The sequence below is a fragment of the Nyctibius grandis genome, chromosome 7, assembly GCF_013368605.1.
Source record: "Nyctibius grandis isolate bNycGra1 chromosome 7, bNycGra1.pri, whole genome shotgun sequence".
NCBI lineage: Eukaryota > Metazoa > Chordata > Aves > Nyctibiiformes > Nyctibiidae > Nyctibius > Nyctibius grandis.
In genome coordinates this window covers 39,051,384-39,059,412 of record NC_090664.1, presented here as the reverse complement: position 1 = coordinate 39,059,412, position 8,029 = coordinate 39,051,384, and positions in this window count along the sequence as shown.

Here is an 8,029-nt window from a genome sequence, read left to right as displayed (position 1 = left end):
TTGTCTGCACACAGGTCATGCTGTTCAAACAACACTAATTAATCTCATACCAGGACTCTGATTACTGACAGCAAGCCACATGTGCAGACTGAGCAGCAGCTTATCATCCCCATGATTGCCAGGACGTGACACCTCCACTGCTAAAGCTTACCAAAGAAGAAACCTTGGGCAAAGAGGCACCTCCTCAGCTCTAGAATAGCTGCAATTATTTTGTTTAACCTACTTTTAAAAACAAGAATAGGCAAAGCGCTACAATCTCTTAGGGCAGAGGATGTCATACTTGTAAAAAGGTGCTCTTATGGTGTAGCAGCTTCTCCTAAGAACAGGAAATAATCTACCTTTGCTAGTAAAATTGTTTAGTACAAGCAGCTGCAGTCACCTCTGCACTTGAGTAACTATTTGCGTTAAAACTTACACTGCTCATTTAATTACAAAACATTAACAAAAAAGAATTGTGTAGATCAGGCCTCATACACATGTATTTTCAAACATGTACGAGAGGGAAGAGTTTTAGTAAACTGAACTCAAGCATTACCACTGCCTCACATAAAACAGTGGTGGTCGTGTGGCTTGAAACTGCTTCGTCATATCAAAGGTGAGTCCAGTCTCAGGTTTGCAACACATTACCATACATTCAGAAACCATTCTCTTTATTCAGGTCTACAGCATTTTATGCAGTTTATTGGAGATGTCACTAGAATCTCTTTCAGTCTTGTGGCTAAGCAGCTCTTACACCATTCTTCCTTCTGCTCTTGTGAGACATGAGTTTCATTTTCTCTAAAGTTCTTTGAGTTTTACGTAGCAATTACCAAGTAGTTAAGATGGACAAGTTTTTCTTCATATCGTTTGTTTCTTGCTCCTTCTTATTCTGGTGTTTATCAAGCTGATAGTTCACATTTATTTTATATAAAATAATATTTTAGATGTCGATTGGCATCAGGAAAGTTTTTTAATAATTAAAAGAGATTTAAGGAAGTGACTTCATCTAATTTCCATTTTTGTACAGAATATTTCTGGGAAAACGTGTCTTTGTTATGCATATCAAAAGAATTTGAGACAAGATTGTTACCTAGGGTAAAAATTTCTCTAGCAGAACCATATCACAATTTACTGAAACCTAAATATTGCAAGTTTTTTACATTAGAATATAAAATTTCCTTAAAAGGAGAGACCTGATAGATTCTAACCCTCTAATAGCATTGTCCCATTGTCATTTTTTTTATTGATTGAAATAATAATATATTACAAACAAGCCAGCCATAGAGAAGAAAGAATGCAAACTCATATCCATCTGGGAGAAGGACAAGAAGGAGAATCTGAGGAAGTACGGGCCACGCAGCTAAACTGCACTCCCTGGGAATGTTATGGACTGAATTCTCCTACAAGCTGTTTCCAAGCGCAGGAAAGATAAGAAGGTGATTGGGAACAGCCAGCACAGAATTATCAAAGGCAAATTATGCCTGAACAACCTGATTGCCTTCTGTGATGAGATGACTTGCTCTGGGGTGAAGGGAGGAGCACTGACTGTTGTTTACTTTGATTCTAGCAAGGCCTTTGATACCGTCTCCCATTATCTCCTTACAGCCAAATTAGTGAGGTATGGACTCTGTAAGTGGATGATAACATGGGTAGAAAATCATCTCGACCACTGTGCTTGAAGAGTTGTAATCAACAATATGAAGCAGAACTGGTAACTGGTTGCACAAGTGGCATCCCTCAAGGATTCATAGTGGGGATAATACTGTTTAATATCTTTATTCATGACCTGGGGGGTGGGATGGAGTGCACTCTCAGCAAGTTTGTAGGCAATATGACATTGGAAGGAGCAACTGTTATGCTGGGAGGACAGGGCTGCTGTTCAAAGGGATCTGGATAGACTGGAGAATGATCTGAGAGAAACTCATGAAGTTCAGCAAGGGCAAATGGGATCTGGGATCTCGCATCTGGGACAGAATAAATGGGTTATATTAGCAAAAGTGTAGCCACCTGTTTGGGGAATGTGTTTCTTCCCCTCTATTCAGCACTTGTGAGGCTGTATCTGGGGTGCTGTGTCCAGTTTGGGGGTACCCAGGACAAGAAAGGCATTGACATACTGGAGTGAGTCCAGTGGAGGGCCACCAGCATGGTTATGGGGCTCGTCTTACTGCTGCCTCCAAATACCTAACGGGAGAGGAGCATAGAGAAGACAGAACCAGGTTCTTCTCAGAGGTGCCCACCAACAGAACAAGCAGCAACAGACACAAGTTGGAGCATAGGGAATTCTTGTAAGATATATGGAAAAATGTTTCCCCTGTGTGGGTGGCCAAATACTCGAATCATAGAATGGTTTGGATTGGAAGAGACTTTTAAAGGTCATCTAGTCCAACCCCCCTGCAATGAGCAGGGACATCTTCCACTAGATCAGGTTGCTCAGAGCCCCGTCCAGCCTGACCTTGAATGCTTCCATGGATGGGGCATCTACCACCTCTCTGGGCAACCTGTTCCAGTGTTTCACTACCCTGACTGTCAAAAATCTCTTCCTTATATCGTCTGAATCTACCCTCTTTTAGTTTAAAACCATTACCCCCTGCCCTATTGCAACAGGCCCTTCTAATAAGTCTGTCCCCATCTTTCTTACAAGCCCCCTTTAAGTACTGAAAGGCTGCAATAAGGTCTCCCCAGAGCCTTCTCTTCTCCAGGCTGAACAACCCCAAAAAAGGGGAAGGTTGCAGGATTTCCGTCTTTGGAGATTTCAAAACTGGAATGGATGAGGTCTGGAGCAAACTGATGTGTGGTGAAATGCTGACTATGTGAATTATTTAAATGTACATAGGGCCAGATGTTTTAAATGTTACTTTGTTTAGATACCATACGGATATATGTGAGAGCTGGTTTTCACAAGGACTGTGCTGCTAGAGCTTCAAAATTCAGTTATTGTTGTCAGTGCTCAGGGTCTTGGTGTCTGGTGTTTTCTGTCCAAAATAGAGGCATCCAAAATAGAAGGATGCTTTCGTAAATTGAGCTTTGAAAAACTCTGTATCTTACTTTTCCATGACTTTCACAAGACATTTCCAGGGCTGACCTAACTGGCATTAGTGTAGCTTTTCAATGGCTCCAGAAGAAAAATGCTAGAAAGTCCTATAGCAACATGGAAAGAGAGCACAAACATAACCTCCTTTTAAAGCAAAACCCTCAGTAACAGTGGCAACAGACTAAATTAGAACATGTGGGAACGACTGTAGTTCTCTAAGTTCTTCGGCTACTGTAGTTCCTGTGATTAACCACACTAAGCAAGAAACGCTAAAATGACACATGCTAAGGAAGCTGTATTTCTGGGCTACAAATTGAAAAGGCTGCTGAAGTGATGGAGCAGGAAGTAAAATTCTTCTGAAATTTTACAAATAATAAAAATAACAGCTAGAGGAAAATGGAACTTAGTGTTTTTTACCAAATAAGACAAGCTCTGCACCAAGCATTTTTTATTAAAGGATGTGCAATTAAAGAAATTAAATACTACATTTTATTTCTTAATCTATTATTAAAATGTGTGTCCTTGTATGTTTTAAAGGTTATTAAAATCAAATACAGGAAGCTTAATGCTTTCAATAAGAAAAAGAGCATATTTTGAAAAAAGATCAGCTTTTAGACAGGCACAAGTGCAATTAATAGATCACAGTGGCATTTACTACCTAATGTTGAGCAAAATACCTTTCAAGTTGAAGAATAAACAAGAAGATGTATATACAGAAAGTCCTTATTAAGTTTACATGCATTTGATACCATTCATAAAATATCACTATTTTAATAGTGAAATCTATTAATTTGAATCTATTTGCTGAAAAAAAAAAAAAGGTTTATATATTGTTTATATACTGCCTTCTAACCTCCCAGCTGGAGCAACAGCGTACAGGAACAGTTCTGCCATTTCCTAGCTGACTGCACCTGATACAAGAGGAGTTTGGATCCACAGAAAGACATTAGAAAATCCCAGTTACTCTAGAACGCCGCACACAAACAACTCGGAAGTTTGAGCTGTAGTCACAATGAACCTCGAAAGGGTTAAAAGCCTTCACTACAGAAAAAGGAAGAGGTTAGCCCTTAAAGACTATATAAGCTGCAAAACCTGGCAGTTGTGGCTTGTTAAACTGTTGGGAGGTGGAACTGGCAGCTGGGCTGCCTAAGTGGGGGAAGTCATAAAAGGGAAGCGGAGGGCCCCAGAGGGAGTGGGATAGTGGGGCTTTAGCGTTCCTCTACCTAGGGAGAGTTGACTTTGAACTAAAATGGACACTGCTACTGCTGATTGTAGGGAGACTTTTAGGTGCCTTGTTTATGGAGAGTTGAACAAGGTGAAAAGAAGTTGTCCTGGCTTCCACTGCTTTTAGGATCGTGACTAACGGAGCTACGCCTGGCTGTACTGATTTCCCAAGCCTAGACTGAAGTGGGCTGTCTATTTTTTCACCTTTAGAAAAACCAACCAACCAAAAAAAGAAAGCATCACTTAGGTTAGATGCCTGATCTCTAATTGGGGATGATAGTCTCTTTGTAGGCCTTTGGTTATGTACTGTGCTTCCTGTTGAGCAACGAAAGGGAATTGGTAGTGCTTAAAATGAAATGTCAGAATGCTTTCTGCTTAAGAAATTATTACATTGATCTTTTAAAATTAATTTTTTTTTTTTTTTTTTTTTTTTTTTTGTATTTTAAATTTTGTTCCATAGACTGTTTGGAATCTTCTGTAATAATGTGAAATTCTGTGAATCCTGTAGCTCTTGATTGCACGTCTGAAAACGGGCAGGCGATGCTCTCTGCCTGTAAACATATGTAGTCAGTAACCATTCCCACATACAGATTGTATTTGTTCTTCTAAATACAGAGCAATTAAGGAGTCTGCATTTTAAGTAGTTTATAGATACTGGTTTTCTATTTCTCCTTTTCTGTTTTACAAATAAAGGAAAGGCTTTGTCTTCAAAACATTTGGTCTGGTCTTTATGTATTCCCAATGAAATGGTTAATAATTTGACATCCTTGTAGGTTTCACGCTCTTGTAGAAGATTAACTCACTTCAGATACTATTTATTTTCATCATGTCTGTAAGATGTGTTCTGTAAAAAAGTGGCAGTATTTTAGAACTACAGGCTAGATTTAAAGTAACCCAGCTTGGCTTGAAGTGACATGTGCCCAGACCAATTTACAGAGTAATGGAACAATTTATGAGTCTGCCTTAGCTGAAATTAGTTTCTATGGCAGTTGGCCCAGGGAAACTCTGTGGGCCTTCTGTTCTTTGCAGCTGCAGAAAATAATTGTAAAGGGAAATATTACCTTCCAGTAGCTAGGCAAAGCCTCACTTACAAACTATGTGATATCTCTTTCCTTAAAACTAGAGACCCTAACTCACCAGTGGAATTGTTCGTGATGACCAGTGAAACAAAAAGCAAGTGATTCATATACTGTTTTCATACTGGAATAAAGTAACAAATTAGAAAGTGTTATGTTTAAAGAATAATGCTAAACAAAACTTTGAGGCAAGCATCAAAAAGAGCAAGTAGATTTTAAAAGTGAGTTTGCTAGTCATGGTTAATCCCAGGCTTTTCTTAAAATTCAAGATAAGAGCTCACACCCTTTTAATTTATTCTAACTATTGATGAAGTCAGCCAAGGACAGCCATTCATTAGCACGGTCTTGCTAGATCATTCTCTCCTCTTCTCCCTTGTCCACCAGCTTCCAGCTAAGAGCATCTTACACCAGAAGTGGGACGAAGCAGAAATTTCAGTACCAATGGCAAGAAAAAACCTGAAGCAGACAAGACAAAACAAAACAGTTTTTCCCCCAAGCCTATCTTGCAACCTGTTACAAGGCCCGAGGATCTTCCTTTCAGCCTCCACTGAAGCTTCCAAATACACTCTGTTCTGTTAGGGATAGTAAACCACTTCATCAGAGGCAGAACATGTTCTGTGCTTGCAAAAAGATTAGCGTAGTCCACTGGTGATATCACCCGTTTAATAGTTTCCAAGCACTGTGAACTGACCCTGACTGTGCTCCCCTATTCAGTCCTTGTGGAGTGCAAAAGCTTCACAGTCAGTTCTCAAAAAACTCTGGACACACTGAAGGAGTCTCAAACACTTGTACATCTGTGAGGGCTGGATTTCTGCTCCAGCATGGATGGGGTCCCTCCCACAGGAGACAGTGCTCCACAAACTTCTCCGAAGTGGGTCCTTCCCACTGGCTACAGTTCTTCACAAAATGCTCCAGCAAGGGTCACTTCACAGGGTGCAGTCTTTCAGGAACAGACTGCTCCAGCGTGGGTCCCCCATGGGGTCACAAGTCCTGCCAGCAAGCCTGCTCCAGCGTGGGCTCCTCTCTCCAGGGGGCCACAGGTCCTGCCAGGAGCCTGCTCCAGCACGGGCTTCCCACAGGGTCACAGCCTCCTTTGGGTGCATCCCCCTGCTCCACCCCAGCCCATGGGGTCCTCCATGGGCTGCAGGTGGGTATCTGCTCCACCGTGGACCTCCATGGGCTGCAGGGGGACAGCCTGCCTCACCATGGTCTTCACCACGGGCTGCACAGGAATCTCTGCTCTGGTGCCTGGAGCACCTCCTCCTTCTCCTTCTGCACTGTCCTTGATTTCTGCAGAGTTGTTTCTCTCACATATTCTCACTCCTCTCTTCCAGCTGCTGTTTTTGCAGTGTTTTTTCCCCCCCTTCTTAAATATGTTATCCCAGAGGTGCTACCACCGTCGCTGATGGGCTCGGCCTTGGCCAGTGGCAGGTCTGTCTTGGAGCCAGCTGTCATTGGCTCTATCGGACATAAGGGAAGCTTCTGGTATTTCCTCACAGAAACCACCCCTGTAGCCCCCTGCTACCAAAACCTTGCCATGCAAACCCAATACAGGCCAGGGTTAGGATTAGGGTTGAGAGAAAGAGCGAGCCTAAAGCTGCAGTGAGAGTGCAGCTAGAAAGGAGGTGGGCTGCAAGTAAAACTTGCCTGGAAGAGTGTTTTGATGTGGGTATTAAGAGGAGGGCCGCAGCATACGGTTAGGTTTACGTCAGGGTTAGTTAGGGCTGGGAGAAGGAGAGAGCCTAGCATACCAGCTGGAGGGGTGTTAGAAAGTGGCTTTGAAGGGGAAGTCTAAGCTCAAGGAGAACTGGGCAAGGCTGCCTGGTGTGAGGCTCAGCCTATCATTATGGTTGGAGTTACAGCTGGGGTTAAATTTGACAATAACAGAGCCTAGTGCTGCAATTAGAATGGGCCTAGAAAGCGTGGGGTGCAGGAAGAATTTGTTTGCAAGAACTTTTTGTTGTGGATACTGCTTGGCAGTCCTGGTCTGAGGCTCAGCGTACAGCAAGTGTGAGGGTTAGGGTTAGCGTTGGGAGAAAAAGAGAGCCTAGAGCTCCAGTTGGAGGGAGGCTTGAAAGCACCTGCTAGTGAAAAGGCTGGGCCACAGAGATAATTTGGCTGCACCAAGTTTTAGGTGGAGGCACTGAGGGGCCTGGTCTAAGGCTCAACATAATTGTCAAGTTTAGGGTGAGGTTTGAGGTTATGGTTGACAGAAAGATAGAGACGAGAGCTGCAGCTGGCTTGGGGCTAGAAAGTGACTATCCCAGGGAAGCGTAGGCTGCAAGGAGAACTTGGCTGCAAGAACTTCCTGGTGTGGGCGCTGGCTGGAGGCCATGTTCAAAGCCCAGCATACGGTTTGTGTGAGGGTTAAGGTTAGGGCTGAGAGAAAGAGAGGGCCTGGAGCTGCAGCTGGAGTGGAGCTAGAAAGGAGCTTTGAAAAGAAAGAGCGTGGGGTAGAGAAAACGTGGCAGAGGGAATATTTTATTGAGGGCACTGGCTGGGGGTCCTGGTATAAGGATCTGTGTTAGTGTTAAGGTGGCCATTCAGACAGAGACAGCCTAGAGCTGCAGCTGGAGGGGAGCTTAAAAGGGAAAGAGACAAAGGAAAAGGTGGACTGTGAAGAGAACATGGCCGTGAGAATGTTTTGCTGTGGGCACTGTCTGGGGTCCCTGGGCTGTGGCTTAGCATAAGATTAGGTTTGCTCTCATGATTAGTGTTA